Here is a 17155-nt window from a genome sequence, read left to right as displayed (position 1 = left end):
GTCTGCCAGGAGCTGTGAGTGCTTGTGGGTCTGCGTGTGTGCGTGTGCGTGCGTGCCCGCGTGTGCCAGGGCTGGGGAGGGGGCTGGGCGCTGGGCCTCGTCTCCCAGGGGCTCCGTGGCGAACTCACAGAGTTGTAGGTCAGCTGCCCCCAGGGCCCCCCCTGCGACCTGAGAGCGAAGGCGGCAGTGACCTCGCTTAGAAGTCAAAGAGACTGGGTCCCGGGCATCTAAGCCCCCAGCCCCTCAGGACAAGGAGACTGTGATGAATGCCATTGCTCCCATGCCCTTCTTTCCATGATTAAAAACAAAAACAAAAAACTGTATCTTTAAAAAATTTTTTGTTTGTTTTTAATGTTTTATTTATTTTGAGTGACAGAGAGAGGGACACAGAGAGAGAATTTCAAGCAGGCTCGGAGCTGTCAGTGCAGAGCCCGACGCAGGCCTGGATCCCAGGAACCTTGAGATCCTCACCTGAGCCGGTATCGAGAGTCCAAAGCTCAACCGACTGAGCCCCACCCGGGCGCACCCCCCCCCCCCAATTCTCTATATCTAATTGTTTCTGTTTCTCTTCCTGTGGACTGACAACGCCCATCTCTCTCCCTCTGTAGCTGCCTCTCTCCCTGCTTCTCCCTCTGCCCTTGGCTGTACATTCCCATCTCCTTTTTTTCTGGAGTCTCTGTCACTTTGTCACTCTGGCTCTACCTCCCAGTCCACCTGTCTGCTTCTCTCCATGTGTTCCTGTCTGTTTTGTCTCCATGCCTATCTCTCCCTCCCCCCCCCCCCTTTTTCTGTCTCTGTGTCCTTTTCTACCTCCTTCCCTCTGGGTTTGTGTCTGTCTGTCTCTTCATTTCTGTTGGTCTCCCTGACTTTCTTAGTCTCTGTCTCTCTTCCTTACTCAGCGTATTGTGTGTCTCTGCCTTTGTTTCCTTTGCATTTGTCTATCTTCTCTGTTTCTCTTTGAATATCTGTATTCGTATCTCCCCCCTCCCTCCGCCCCATCTCCCAGTTTTTCTGTGTTTCTCCCTGTTGCTCTCAGTGGCTGTTTCTCTGTCTCTCTCTCCCTCTCTCGGTCGGTCTCCCTCGGTCTCCCCGCATCTCTGTGCATCTCCTTCTGAGGCTCCATCGCTGTATGTGTTTTTCGGTCTCTCTCTCTCTCACGCTCTCTCATTCACTGTTTCTCTCTGTGTTTTCTGTCTCTTAAGTGCTCCTTTCTTTCTCCCTGCGGCTCCATCCGGCCCAGACTGTCCCGGAGCTTTCCCCTGCAGGACACCAAGTCCTCACTCCCTGGTTTTCCCCGGGGACGCAGGGTGTGGGGGGCCATCGCTAGGTTGGGCCCTGCCTGAGCCTGGCTGTCGGGGAGGCCAGTTCAGGGCCCAAGTGAGAGGCACCCCGCCTACCTCACCAGGGCGGGGCCGCGTCTGTGACGCTGTTGCCTGGAGCCTGGGCTGCCTGGTGTCCGGCTGTGTCAGGATGATGGATCCTCCGGCGGGAGCTGAGCCCAGAGCAGGAGGGGAGGGAGATTCCTCTACCCCAGGGTGGGGGTGGGGACAGCCCAGGCTCCACTCAGAAGCTGGGCATTTGGCTGCCCAGCCCCCACCCCACCCTGCCCGGGTGGAGCAGCTGTATAAAACCAGATGTTTCTAAAACCAGAGTGTGGATGAGGGAGGAGGGACCGGGACTTTAAACCCCTATGGTTTCCTCTTCCAGGATCCAGGCCCCCAGTCCCTTCCTCCCTCAGACCCAGCAGTCCGGGGGGGGCCCCAACCTTTCCTCCCTCAGACCCAGGAGTCCTGGCCCCTAGCTCCTCCTACCTTAGACCCAGCAGTCCTGGTCCCCAGCCCCTCCTCCCTCAGACCCAGGAGCCCAGGCCCCCAGCCCCCTCCTCCCTCAGACCCAGGAGTCCTGCCTCCCAGCCCCTCCTCCCTCAGACCCAGGAGTCCTGCCCCCCAGCCCCTCCTCCCTCAGACCCAGGAGTCCAGGCCTCCAGCCCCCTCCTCCCTCAGACCCAGAAGTTCTGCCCCCAGCCCCTCCTCCCTCAGACCCAGCAGTCCTGGCCCCCAGCCCCTCCTCCCTCAGAGCCAGGAGTCCTGGCCCCCAGCTTCCTCCTTCAGACTCAGGAGTCCAGACCCCCATCCCCTTCCTCCCTCAATCCCAAAAGTCCAAGCCCCCAGCCCCCTCCTCCCTCAGATTTACATATCCAGTCTCCCAGAATTCCTTGCAGGGAGAGATGACCAAGGCTTGGTGGTAGCCAAGACAAGGACAGATGGAACCAGACACTCCCACAGGAGGCAAGAGGTAGTGGTGGGATGATGTCCTGCTTCCCTAACAGCCTTCTTTCCCAGAACCCTCCACTCCAGTGGAGGCCGATCTCTGTCCCTGCCCTGGGTGCACAGTGGCCCTCCCAAGATTTCAATCATCATCAGAAAACCTCAGGGTCTGGTTTACAGAACACCAGGACAGAAGGAGTGAAGAGTGGGGAGATAATAAGGCAGAAATGGAGAAAAGGCAGGAGAAAAGAACATTTGTTCACTGTAGGGACATCTCCTGCACCGCTGGTGCTCCAGGCTCTTGGCTGGGTGATGCCAGGCCCACAGAGATGACTCAGACCTGGGCCCTGCCCTTGAGGAGATGCCAATCTTGGGGAGGAGACAGCTGTGTAAACAGAGGATCAAAGACCAGTGCATGGATGCACCAACCCCGCTGGAGAGTCAGGGAGGGCTTCGTGGTGGAGGTGATGTCCTGGAGGAGCAGAGTCTTGACTGATGGGAAATTAGCCAAGGTAAGGGCAGGGGGGTGGGGGGGGGGAGCGGTGGGTGGTGGTTAGAAAGTGGAGTTGGAAGGGCCTGCAAGGCAGGAAGTGTCCTGGGCCAGTCAGCAAAGTATAGATTGGTTGATGTAGAGGCATATAGGTGGAGCCCTGGGGTGGGGGTGCAGTACCTGGCTGAGTTCACCTGGAGCAGGGTTTGGATTGACAGGTTCGGGGGCTGGGATTCATCCTGGGGGTGCTGGAGAGCTATGCTGTGGGAGGGCTGGGCCAGCTGTGGGTGCCCGTGAGGGAGAGACTGGATGGAGGGCCCAGGGACCCTTGGCCAGGGTGTTTCTATCAGGGTCTTCTCTGAGCAAGTCTGAGCCGGGATGCGGGCAGAAGCTGTGGGGCTGGAGAAGAGACGAAGCGCACAGAGAGAGGCCGAGCAGAGGTCCCTGAGAAAACCCTGAGGAGCGAGGAGACTGGGAGGCGGCTCACGGAGCCTTTCGTCTGCGCTCCTTCCGACGGCATTTGCCTCATTTCGGGCAGGTACCCTTTGCGACGATTACTTGCTTGCCTCCAGGGGGACTAGGAAGCGCTTTGGGAGAGTAGATGCGGAGAGACGGAGGATGGAAGGAGGCGGGAGGGGGAGAGGGAGGAAGGAGGGAGGAGGGTGGGAGGGAGGAAGGGGGGAGAGAAGGGACGGAGGAAGGAAGGGAGGGAGAGAGAAGGGAAGAGGGAGGCAGGCTTACCTGGCCACCCAGTCTAATACGGAAACGTGCCCCACCCCGGGAGCCCCCTTCCCCTTTCCCTCCCTCTGCCCTTTCTTGTTTTTCCCAGCATTTTCCACCTTCCTACCTAAAGTGTCACTTGCCCACTGACTGCCCTTCTTGGATAATGGGCATCTCCCTCGTTAGAATGCAAGCTCCCCACCAGCCACCAGCAGGCGCGGTCTCTGCCTGTCTTGTTTGTGACTGTTCAGGAGCCAGACCGTGGCCCGTACGCAGTAGGTGCCCGGCAAATACGTGTCGAGGGCATGAGTGAGATCCTGATGGTGAGACAGAATGGTAGTTGTCGAGACAGACGGAGAGGAAAGAGAAAGAAGAGAAGGGAAAGGAGAGAACAGGAAGGAGGGAGGGAGGAGGAGGAGGGGCAGAGAGAGGAGAAAGTGGGAGGGAGAGAGCCCCCGCGCTGGGACCCCCTACCCCCACCCCTACCCAGTTGCTGGGGAGTGGCCCAGAGTGGCCAGTCCTCACAGGGGTGGGGCTAGGGGCTCCCAGGGAGGTGGGACCCTAGGCAAGGCGCCCCAGGATGGACAAGATTCAAATCTGGAAGCAGACTGCCTCTGGACTTCCAGGAACTCAGAGGGCTTGGGTCCAGTGCTCTCAGGGGAGCCCTGGACAGTGGCAGCCAACACCGGAATTCTGGGAAACACCTAGGCCTCCAAGATTCTGCGGAAATCTGGGAGGGAGGGAGAGAGGGAGGCAGGGGTGACTGCAGGTCTGTCTTCTGCCTCTGGGAAGCATCTGCGGGGCCTGCGGGGCCCTGTCTTCCCATGACCACATCCCTGCAGCCACATCCCAGATTCCTTCATTGCTGTCCACATCCCTGTAGGAAACAGAAACAGAGACAGCCACAGACTGGGAGAGGGGAGAAGGAGACTTCTTTTTCTGGGAGTTCTATCCTCTCCAGGGAAGAAAGAGAGGAGGGGTCTCCTTTTTCAGAGAAGGAGCCTGACGCCTGAGAACAGTTCCTTAGCCAGAGTGAGGCAGCAAGAAGGAGGGGGCTGGGGGTAGGACTCCAGGGTCTGAGGGAGGAAGGGGCTGGGGCAGGAATCCTGGGTCTGAGGGAGGAGGGGCTGGGGCTTGGACTCTTGGTCTGAGGGAAGAGAGACTGGGGGTCGGGACTGCTGGGTCTGAGGGAGGAGGGACTGGGGGTCTGGACTCCTGAGTCTGAGGGAGGAGGGGCTGGGGTCTGGACTCCAGGGTCTGAGGGAGGAGGGGCTGGGGGTCAGGACTCCTGGGTCTGAGGGAGGAGGGGGCTGGGACAGGACCCCTGGGTCTGAGGGAAGAGGGGGCTGGGGCAGGACCCCTGGGTCTGAGGGAGGAGGGGCTGGGGGTCAGGACTCCTGGGTCTGAGGGAGGAGGGGGCTGGGACAGGATCCCTGGGTCTGAGGGAAGAGGGGGCTGGGGCAGGACCCCTGGGTCTGAGGGAGGAGGGGCTGGGGGCAGGACTCCTAGGTCTGAGGGAGGAGGGGCTGTGGGCTTGGACCCCTGGGTCTGAGGGAGGAGGGGGCTGGGGGCCCGGACTCCTAAGACTGAGGGAGGAGGGCGCTGGGGGCAGGACTCCTGGTCTGAGGGAGGAGGGGGTCGCGACAGGACCCCTGGTCTGAGGCAGGAGGGGGCTGGGGCAGGACCCTTGGGTCTGAGGGAGGAGGGGGCTGGGGGCCTGAACTGGGTCTGAGGGAGAAGGGGGCTGGGGCAGGACCCCTGGGTCTGAGGGATGAGGGGGCTGGGGCAGGACCCCTGGGTCTGAGGGAGGAGGGGGCTGGGGGCAGGACTCCTGGGTCTGAGGGAGGAGGGGGCTGGGGGCAGGACTCCAGGATCTGAGGGAGGAGGGACTGGGATAGGACCCCTGGGTCTGAGGGAGGAGGGGGCTGGGGCAGGACCCCTGGGTCTGAGGGAGGAGGGGGCTGGGACAGGACCCCTGGGTCTGAGAGAGGGGGGGGCTGGGACAGGACCCCTGGGTCTGAGGGAGGAGGGGGCTGGGGGCCTGAACTGGGTCTGAGGGAGGAGGGGCTGGGACAGGGTCCCTGGGTCTGAGGGAGGAAGGGACTGGGACAAGACCCCTGGGTCTGAGGGAGGAGGGGGCTGGGGGCCTGAACTGGGTCTGAGGGAGGAAGGGGCTGGGACAGGACCCCTGGGTCTGAGGGAGGAGGGGGCTGGGGGCCTGAACTGAGTCTGAGGGAGGAGGGGCTGGGGGCAGGACTCCAGGATCTGAGGGAGGAGGGGCTGGGACAGGACCCCTGGGTCTGAGAGAGGAGGGGGCTGGGACAGGACCCCTGGGTCTGAGGGAGGAGGGGGCTGGGAGCCTGAACTGGGTCTGAGGGAGGAGGGGGCTGGGGCAGGACCCCTGCGTCTGAGGGAGAAGGGGGTTGGGACAGGACCCCTGGGTCTGAGGGAGGAGGGGCTGGGACAGGGTCCCTGGGTCTGAGGGAGGAGGGGCTGGGACAGGGTCCCTGGGTCTGAGGGAGGAGGGGGCTGGGGCAGGACCCCTGGGTCTGAGGGAGGAGGGGGCTGGGGCCTGAACTGGGTCTGAGGGAGGAGGGGCTGGGGGCAGGACTCCAGGATCTGAGGGAGGAGGGGCTGGGACAGGACCCCTGGGTCTGAGAGAGGAGGGGGCTGGGACAGGACCCCTGGGTCTGAGGGAGGAGGGGGCTGGGGCCTGAACTGGGTCTGAGGGAGGAGGGGGCTGGGGCAGGACCCCTGGGTCTGAGAGAGGAGGGGGCTGGGACAGGACCCCTGGGTCTGAGGGAGGAGGGGGCTGGGGGCCTGAACTGGGTCTGAGGGAGGAGGGGCTGGGGGCAGGACTCCAGGATCTGAGGGAGGAGGGGCTGGGACAGGACCCCTGGGTCTGAGGGAGGAGGGGGCTGGGGCAGGACCCCTGGGTCTGAGGGAGGAGGGGGCTGGGGCAGGACCCCTGGGTCTGAGGGAGGAGGGGGCTGGGGGCCTGAACTGGGTCTGAGGGAGGAAGGGGCTGGGACAGGACCCCTGGGTCTGAGGGAGGAGGGGGCTGGGGGCCTGAACTGGGTCTGAGAGAGGAGGGGGCTGGGACAGGACCCCTGGGTCTGAGGGAGGAGGGGGCTGGGACAGGACCCCTGGGTCTGAGGGAGGAGGGGGCTGGGGGCCTGAACTGGGTCTGAGGGAGGAGGGGCTGGGACAGGGTCCCTGGGTCTGAGGGAGGAAGGGACTGGGACAAGACCCCTGGGTCTGAGGGAGGAGGGGGCTGGAGGCCTGAACTGGGTCTGAGGGAGGAAGGCGCTGGGACAGGACCCCTGGGTCTGAGGGAGGAGGGGGCTGGGGGCCTGAACTGGGTCTGAGGGAGGAGGGGCTGGGGGCAGGACTCCAGGATCTGAGGGAGGAGGGGCTGGGACAGGACCCCTGGGTCTGAGAGAGGAGGGGGCTGGGACAGGACCCCTGGGTCTGAGGGAGGAGGGGGCTGGGAGCCTGAACTGGGTCTGAGGGAGGAGGGGGCTGGGGCAGGACCCCTGCGTCTGAGGGAGAAGGGGGTTGGGACAGGACCCCTGGGTCTGAGGGAGGAGGGGCTGGGACAGGGTCCCTGGGTCTGAGGGAGGAGGGGCTGGGACAGGGTCCCTGAGTCTGAGGGAGGAGGGGGCTGGGGCAGGACCCCTGGGTCTGAGGGAGGAGGGGGCTGGGGGCCTGAACTGGGTCTGAGGGAGGAGGGGCTGGGGGCAGGACTCCAGGATCTGAGGGAGGAGGGGCTGGGACAGGACCCCTGGGTCTGAGAGAGGAGGGGGCTGGGACAGGACCCCTGGGTCTGAGGGAGGAGGGGGCTGGGGCCTGAACTGGGTCTGAGGGAGGAGGGGCTGGGGGCAGGACTCCAGGATCTGAGGGAGGAGGGGCTGGGACAGGACCCCTGGGTCTGAGCGAGGGGTCTGCACTTCTGCAGAGGACTGGCCCTGGCCTCTCTTCCGAGCTCGGACAGGAGATCTTGTGAGAACCAGGTTACCCTTACACGCATGGTTTGGCCATGTGCCTCCGCCACTCCCTTCCGGAAGCAGTCCACTGTGAATCCCAAGTCGACTTCCAGCACAGGCCAGGGCCTGATGAGCTTCCATGGAAGGAACACGGCCATCTGAGTCAGAAGACAGATGCGAGGATGTGGAGCTGGAGGCACAGTCTGGGGCCCCAAGGAGGGCCTGGTGACTTGTGTGCTCTTGGCAAGGAGCCGTTTCATTCCCCCGAGCCTCCCTTTCCTCATCTGTGAAATGGGAATATCTCAAGTTGTCAGCGTAGGAGTCAGAGAGAGGGCTTCGACCTGGCACGCTGCCACGTGAGATACGTGCTAGCTCTTCCTGAAGCGGCCGCACGGAGGGTCTCCGTGAATGATTCAGGTGGCAACAGGGGGACGCTCCACCTGTCCTGGCCACCTCACTGGTGCTCTGGGGAGTCAGCCCGGTAAGGGCCTGGAGGGGCCCACGGTCTGGAGTCAGCTGCTCCAGGGTTCCGAGGCTGGTGGCCTTAGGCAAGCTATGTCCTACCCTGGCCAGGTGTCCCACCTGCAGACCAGCAGAGCCCACGACCCCACTATGTGCGTGGACGGGACTGGGCTGGCCATGGAGCAAATCTCTGGGCCCCGGCCTCCTCGTGTCTGGAGGAGAGTGAAGGTCCTGCCTACTCCAGGCTATTTCGAGGAGCTCGGACAAGTTTAGGGAGCAGACGGCGTGCAGCAGAGATGGTGTGTCGAGGAGAGTTGCCCCTGTGGGCTCCAGACGGAGGAGGTCAGAGGAGCAGGTGAGATGCCTGGAGCCCCTTTCGGTGGTCGGTGTTCAGGCACGCGCCCTCCGGGGGCCCCAGTCACAAAGCTGGGAGACGAGAAAAGGAAACAGTGCAGACTCCGCTTTCCATCTGGTGCCAGCACCCCGGCTGCGTGTTTCCAACCCAGCTCTTATCCTCCCCGTGGCAACTCGGATTCCTGTACTGAGTTCCCTTTCCCAAATGCCAAAATTGGGACTCAGGGAGGTGATGAAGGAAAGTGCCCAGGAGCATGTGACCGGAAACTGGTTCCACCATCTGCTCTTGGTCTGAATATCCAAATGTCCCACCCATGGGTCTGCGGGCCTGGGGTGCTTTTCAAAAGCCACCTCATTAACGTAACCAAAGACACCCTCATCACTCCCAACGCAGGAAATTCCAACAGATTTAGTAGCTTTACGCCAGAAACAGGGATAAAGATCAAATAGATATTTCTTATACATCACAGTATCACAGATGTTAACATACAAGCCACCTAGCAGGGAGACCACTTAGCTAAAGAAGATAAGGTCCAGGGGTGCCTGGGGGGCTCAGACGGTTAAATATCGGACTCTTGACTTCCGCTCAGGCCACGATCTCATGGTTCGTGGGATGGAGCTCCACATCAGGCTCTGCGCTGACAAGAGTGGAGCCTGCTTCGGATTCTCTCTCTCCCTCTCTCTCTCTCTCTCTCTGCCCCTCCCCTGCTCTCTCTCCCTCAATAAATAAATAAATAAATATCAAAGAAGAAGAAGAAGAAGAAGAAGAAGAAGAAGAAGAAGGAGATGATAAAGTCCTTGCCCTCCAAGAGAACAGATTGGGCAAAAGGTATATGTAGAAAACAAAAACTCTAACAAAAATGTGCACAAATGGTCATAGCAGCACTCTCCAGGGCAGCCAGAGGTGGAAACATCCCAAATGTCCATCGACAGATGGATGGAGAGACAAAAGTGTGGTCCATCCATACAGCAGAATATTTTTCAGCTGTAGAAAAAGGAACAAAGCCCTGATGCTGGCTATAACCTGGATAAGCCTCACAAAGAGAAAGAAGCCATACGTAAAAGGTCACGTATCATCTGATTCCGCATAGTTGACATGTCCAGGACAGGCAAATTCACAGAGTCAGAAAGCAGATTCAGGTTGCCATGGGCTGGGGAATGGGGAGTTACTGTTGGCTGGCTACATAGTTTCTGTGTAGGGTGATGAGAAAGTTCTGGAACTAGGCAGTGGTGATGGCTGTGCAACAATGCAAATATGCTTACTGCCACTGATTTATGTACTTAAAATGGTAAATATTACGTGTATTTTACCACAATTTTTAAATTATTTTTTTATTTTTTTAAATTTTTTAAAAGTTTATGTATTTTAGAGAGAGAGAGTGTGTGCATGAGTGAGGGAGAGCTGGGGGGCGGGAGGGGGTGTGGAGAATCCCAAGCAGGTTCCTTGCTCCCAGCATAGAGCCCAGCTTGGGGCTCGATCCCACAAACTGCAAGATCATGACCTGAGCTTAGATGCTTAACCAACTGAGCCACCCAAGCGACCCCACAAATTTTTTTTAAAATTCACACCCAGCATGAAGCCCAGTGTGGGGCTTGAACTCATGACCCTGAGATCAAGACCTGAGCTGAGATCAAGAGTTGGAGACTTAACCGACTGAGCCACCCAGGCTCCCATACCACAATTTTTAAAAAGAAAAAAAAAAAAAAAAAAAAAGGTGTGTGGATATCTGGTTGATGATTGATTGATGAGATTGAGGATGAGTCCAGTGACTCCCAGACAGACATGAGCTCAGACTTTCTTCCTCCCATGAGTCTCTTCCTGAGAGCTGTAAGATATGCAACTTCTCTGTCTCAGATTCTGCCCCCCCCCCCTCTTAAGGGGCACAAAAGCCCCCATTTCCTCCACCATTGTGAAAGGTCAGGCACAATATTTGGTTGGTTTTCTTTTCTTTTTTTATAGTTTATTTATTTGTTTTAAGGGACAGAGAGAGTGTGTGTGTGTGTGTGTTTGCAAGAGCACAAGCAGGGGAGGGACAGAAAGAGAGAGAGAGAGAGAGAGAGAGAGAGAATCCCAAGCAGGCTCCATGCTGTCATTGCAGAGCCTGATGCAGGGCTCAATCTCATGAACTGTGAGATCATGACCTGAGCCAAAATCAAGAATTGGATGTTCAACTGACTGAGCCACCGAGGCTCCCCAATTTTTAAAGATTTTATTTCAAAGTAATCCCTACAACCAACACGGGGCTTGGACTCATGACCCTGAGATCAAGAGTCACATGCTCTACTGACTGAGCCAGCCGGGTGCCCCAAGATGCCCGGTGTCACAGACATGGCTCACCTTGCGATGGAATTCAATGCTCTACAGCCTAGAAATAGCTTGTAGATGTTTTCTCGCCCCCAACCAACCACAGAGATGCCCTGAGGACAGTTTGTCCTCAAGAATCTTTAAGGCAATCATTTGAAAAGCAATGCATAGGGAAGATTCTGTAATACCAGGAAGGGACACACCACAGAGGAAAGGCTGTGTGGTTGTTACTCCATCAAGGCTTGAGGGTGGGGAGGAAACCTGTTATCTGTAACCAGTACAAATCATGGTGGCCGCCCTCGTTGAGCCGCTTCTATTGGGGCAGTCACTGTACCACATCCCGACTCTTCCTGCCTCTGAGCTCAACAAGCTCCGAACTGGCTAACCATCGTCATCACCAAATGACAGAAAAAACTCTGGCTTCGAGAGGGGAAATGACTACCCTAAGGTTTAAGGTCACAATGTCTTTCTTTTTTTTTTTTTAAGTTTATTTATTTATTTTGAGGTGGGGGGGGCAGGGGCAAAGAGAGAGAAAGAGAATCCCAAGCAGGCTCCACACTGTCAGCACATACCCCAATGTAGGGTTTGAACTCACGAGTCATGAGATCATAACCTGAGCCGAAGTCAGATCCTTAAGGGACTGAGCCACCGAGGTGCCCCAAAGATCGCAATTTCGAGGAGGCAGAGCTGAGTCCTGTTGATTGGTCCCATGTGACCTCCAGGACCAGTCTCTTCATGTGGGGACGCATGATCACTGCTCTGGAAGGCTACTGCTTCCCTATTGCCTTCATTTCCCCAAGTTCTATAATAATAATTTTTTAATGTGTATTTATTTTTGAGAAAGAGAGAGACAGAGCTTGAGCAGGGGAGGGGCAGAGAGAGAGGCAGCCACAGAATCTGAAGCAGGCTCCAGGCTCTGAGGCATCAGCACAGAGCCCGATGCAGGGCTCAAACTCATGAACAGTGAGATCATGACCTGAGCTGAAGTCAGACACTTAACCAATTGAGCCACCCAGGCGCCCCTATTATTTTTTTAAAGTTTATTTATTTGAGAGAGAGAGAGAGAGAGGGAGGGGCAGAAAGAGAAGAGAGAGAAATCTGCACTGTCAGTGCAGAGCCTGATGCAGGGCTCAAACCCACAAACCGAACCGTGAGATCATGATCTGAGCTGAAATTGAGTCAGTCACTTAACCGACTGAGCCACCTAGGCACCCCTATAATAATTATTTTGGCCCTTCTGCTTTCTCCATAAAGCTCCGGACCTCCTCTATCATGCCCACTCACAGCCGATGTACTTGCTTTATGTTCTACCAAATCTACCCTCCTGTCTGTGTACCCCTGCCCAAGACCTATCCTTCTACTTCTCTTGTGAATCCCACCCCGCCTTCTCCAGAACTTTCCTTCTTTGTTTTCCCCTCTTTCTCTTGTCACAACAGTATTTTCTCTCTGAGACTCCATCATTCCCATCAGCACCCTGATATGGTATTGAACCTCTTTTATTTTTTATTAAAAAAATTTTAAACATTTATTTTTGAGAGAGAGAGAGAGCATGTGCACAAGTCGGGGAGGGGCAGAGAGAGAGGGAGACAGAGGATCTGAAGCAGGCTCTGCGGATGAGGGGCTCGATCCCACAAACCGTGAGATCATGACCTGAGCTGAAATCAAGAGCTGGACGCTTAACCCACTGAGCCACCCAAGTGCCCCAGGAACTCTTATCTTTTAAGAAATTAATTTTTAGATGCCACATCCTTCTTTAGTTTCCAACAAATTCCTTGGCTGTCTTTCACAGAAAAACATCCTGAAGGAATACTGTATGTTCAATATATTGATTTCTTCACCGTGCATTTTTCTATAACTCACTCCAAAGAGTCTGTCGTCCCCTCCATTTCGAGTGTGCCCTTGTCAAGCTCCCCAGACTCTAAGGATACATTTCCCACCTGGCCTTTTCCTGTTCTTCCAGATAGTTCTAAGTTCTGGTGTCCTGAGAAGAGTAAAGGCAGTCCTCCTAAAAACATTATTCCCAAGGCCCTGAATCAATTAGGTCTTTTCAATTTTAAGTCACTTACAATTTACAATTACACCTAACAATCTCTTAAACCAGACACTTACTCTTTACAAAAAAAAAAATTTAAGATTTTATTTTATATTTTAAAATTTTTTTAATGTTTATTTTTGAAAGAGAGCAAGGGGGGGGGGGGAAGGGGTAGTGAGAGAGGGAGACACAGAATCGGAAGCAGGCTCCAGGCTCTGAGCTATCAGCACAGAGCCTGAGGCGGGGCTCAAACTCACAAACTGCAAGGTCATGACCTGAGCGGAAGTCGGACGCTCAGCCGACTGAGCCACCCAGGCGCCCCTAAGATTTTATTTTTAAGTAATCTCTACATCCAATGTGGGGCGCGAACTTACAACCCTGAGATCAAGAATCACACGCCCCGTGCATAGAACAGCGCTTCTACAAAAATTTTGGAAATGGAAGGGTGTCTTGGTGGCTCAGTCTTGGGTAAGCATCCAACTTCGGTTAAACATCTGACTTCTGCTCAGGTCATGATCTCACAGTTTGTGAGTTTGAGCCCCTCATGGGGCTCTCTGTTGAAGAGAGCCCCTTCAGATCCTCTGCCTCCCTTTCTTTCTGCCCCTGCCCCACTCACACTCTCTCTCAAAGATAAACATTAAAAAAAAAAGAATTTTGGAAATGGATACTACTAGGTTAGGTTCTGTTTCAGTGATATCATTAAGGACAACATTTATTTTATTTTGTATTTATTTATTTATTTATGTATTTATTTTCTTGGATGTCACATATATATTTTTTAAATTTTTTTAAACATTTATTTATTTTTGAGAGAGAGATAGAGCATGAACGGGGAAGGGTCAGAGAGAGAGGGAGACACAGAATCCGAAGCAGGCTCTAGGCTCCGAGCTGTCAGCACAGAGCCCGATGCGGGGCTCGAACCCACGGACCATGAGATCATGACCTGAGCCGAAGTCGGACGCTTAACCGACTGAGCCACCCAGGCACCCCATCACATATATTTTTTAATTAATTAATTATTTAATTTACATCCAGTTAGCATGTAGTGCAACGATGATTTCAGGAGCAGATTCCAGTGATTCATCCCCTACATATAGCACCCAGTGCTCATCCCAACAAGGGTCTTCCTTAATGCCCCTTTGCCCATTTAGCCCATCCCCCATCCCACAACCCCTCCAGCAACCCTCTGTTTGGCCTCTATATTTAAAAAGTCTCTTATGTTTTGTCTCCCTCCTTGCTTTTATATTACTTTTGCTTCCCTTCCCTTATGTTCATCTGTTTTGTATCTTAAATTCCTCATATGAGTGAAATCATATGATATTTGTCTTTCTCTGACTAATTTTGCTTAGCATAATACCCTCTAGTTCCATCCACACTACTGCAGATGGCAAGATTTCATTCTTTTTGCTTGCCGAGTAATACTCCATTGTATATATACCACATCTTTTTAAAAAAAATTTTTATACATTTATTTATTTTTGAGAGACAGAGTGTGAGCAGGGGAGGGGCAGGGAGAGAGGAAGACACAGAATCCGAAGCAGGCTCCAGGCTCTGAGCTGTCAGCACAGAGCCCGACGCGGGGCTCAAACCCACAAACCATTAGGTCATGACCTGAGCTGAAGTCGGACGCTTAACCAACTGAGCCACCCAGGCGCCCCTCGCATCTTTATCCAGTCATCCATTGATGGATGTTTAGGCTCTTTCTATACTTTGGCTATTGCTGATAGCGCTGCTATAAACATTGGGGTGCACATGCCCCTTCAAAACAGCACACCTGTGTCCCTTGGATAAATACCCAGTAGCACAATGGCTGGGTGGTAGGATGGTTCTATTTTTAATTTTTTTAAATTTTTTTTTAACGTTTATTTATTTTTGACACAGAGAGAGACAGAGCATGAACCGGGGAGGGTCAGAGAGAGGGAGACACAGAATTGAAACAGGCTCCAGGCTCTGAGCTGTTAGCACAGAGCCCGACGCGGGGCTCGAACTCACAGACCGCGAGATCATGACCTGAGCCGAAGTCGGCTGCTTAACCAACTGAGCCACCCAGGCGCCCCTCTATTTTTAATTTTTTGAGGAACCTCCATACTTTTTCCAGAGTGGCTGCACCAGCTTGCAATCCCACCAGCAGTGCAAAAGAGATCCTCTTTCTCCACATCCTTGCCAACATCTGTTGTTGCCTGAGTTGTTAATGTTAGCCATTCTTACGGTGTGAGGTGGTATCTCATTGTGGTTTTAATTTATATTTTCCAAATGATGAGTGATGTTGAGCATTTTTTCACGTGTCTGTTCACCATCTGGACATCTTCTTTGGAGAAGTGTCTATTCAGAGAACATTTACGTTTATTTTTTTTTTAATTTTTTTTTAATGTTTATTTATTTTTGAGAGAGAGAGAGACAGGATGCGAGTGGGTTAGGGGCAGAGAGAGAGGGAGACACAGAATCCGAAGCAGGCTCCAGGCTCCGAGCTGCCAGCACAGAGCCCGATGCGGGGCTTGAACTCACGAGCTGTGAGATCACGATCTGAGCCGAAGTCAGACGCTCAACCAACTGAGCCACCCAGGCGCCCCGAGAACATTTACTTTTAATTCTTCCATTTTATCATCCCCAATATGGTGGCTTTCTTCCTGGAGACTGCCACCTAATGGCTGCAAGACAGCTGCCACAGCTCCTAACTTCACACCACAGCACTTCAAGTCAGGAGGATGAGGATGAAACGGGAATCACTGAAGATTTTTAAAAGAAGTCGGGTATGTTCAGATGTGTATTTTATAAAAATTTCTCTGGAGGCACACATAGAAGACACAGTTTAGAATGTTCCCAAGGGAGGAAGGGTAACAAGTGTGGATGTGACCAGGAGTCAAAAGGAAGTCACAGTCTTGCTGGGAATTAAAGTGAAAAGAATGGCAGAGGGCACTACTATTCATAGAGGAGAAGGGCTCAGGTGCTGAGAGAAAACAAGAGACATGGGACCCCGTGGAGTGTAACTCTCAAATTTCCAGGCCTTTGGGAGTCTGACTTCCCCAGACCAGACTTCTTGGATGCCCCTGCCTGTTTCCCATAAGCCGTGAAGTATATGCAGGTTTTATTCCTTGCTACCAAGTGGCCCATGATTGACACACCAGGACTTGCAGAACTGACAGAGGCAAAGTGACTAAGGTAAAAAAAAAAAAAAAAGGCAAGTCCCAAGTGGACTCTGATTCCTGAGTGTCCACATTGTCTAATGTGTGTAAGGCCAAAGGGGAAATGATTTTGGGGTTGGCCCTGGTGGGGCAAATTCCTGCCTGTATTGCAAAATCCCTGACCCCTGTGGTGGCTGATATCCTAAGCGGCCTGTGTGAACCTCAGAGTCTTTCAGTAAACTGCAGTGCCTGAGATGGTGAAGCCAGATTGCCTGGGCTGGAAACCCAAACGTACCCTTGACTCCTTCCGCAATCAATCAGGCCATCTAACCCAGGGGTTGGCTAACATTTTCTCTAAAGGGCCAGAATAGTAAATCTTCCGTGTTTTGCAGGCCGTAGTGTCTCTGTCACAACTATGCAACCCTGCCATTATAGCGTGAGTATAGTCATCGGCTATATGTAGACGATGAGCACGGTGGTGTGCCAATAAAACTTTATTGAAGATGCTGAAAATGGAATTTTATGTCATTTCATTTAACACAGATTATTATCCTTTTGGTTTTATTCAGTAATTAAAAAATATAAAAACCAGGGGCATCTGGGTGGCTCAGTCGGTTAAGTGTCAAACTCTCGATTTCGGCTGAGGTCATGAAATTGCGGTTGTGAGATCGAGCCCCGCATCCGGCTCCGTGCTGAGTGTGGAGCCTGCTTGGGATTCTCTCTCTCTCCCTTTCTCTCTCTGCCTCTCCCTCACTTGCTCTCTCTCCGTGTCAAAATACATAAACTTAAAAAAAAAAAAAAAAAAAGACCTGAGCTGAGATCAAGAGTCAGACGCTTAACCAACTGAGTCACCCAGGTGCCCCAGAAGAAAAATCATGTGAAGACACAGTGAGAAGACATCCATGTACAAGCCAAAGAGGGAGCCCTCAGAAAAAAACAGTCCTGCTGACACCTTGATCTTGGACTTTCAGCCTTCAGAACCATGAGGAGATATGTTTCTGTTGTCTAAGGTGCCCAGTCTGTGGTGGTTTTGTTGAGGCATCCCTAGGAAACTAAATATTCTCTGTTTCTCTTCATGGAATTCTATCAGTGATGGCCCCCAAACCCACCAAATTACCCTGGTATGGTTATTTTATTTTATTTTATTTTATTTTATTTTATTTTATTTTTAATGTTTATGTATTTTTGAGACAGAGAGAGACAGAGCATGAGCAGGGAGGGGCAGAGAGGGAGACACAGAATCTGAAACAGGTTCCAGGCTCTGAGCTGGCAGCACACAGCCCTGCTCGAACTCGGGAATGGCGAGATCATGATCTAAGCCAAAGTCGGATGCTTAACCGACTGAGCCATCCAGGCACCCCTCTACTGGTTCTCTTGGGACTCTCGTTCTGGAGGAAGGCAGTCATTATGGAAGAAA

This window comes from Panthera tigris, chromosome E2 (assembly GCF_018350195.1).
Source record: "Panthera tigris isolate Pti1 chromosome E2, P.tigris_Pti1_mat1.1, whole genome shotgun sequence".
Classification (NCBI taxonomy): domain Eukaryota; kingdom Metazoa; phylum Chordata; class Mammalia; order Carnivora; family Felidae; genus Panthera; species Panthera tigris.
Note: the sequence above shows the minus strand (reverse complement) of the source record.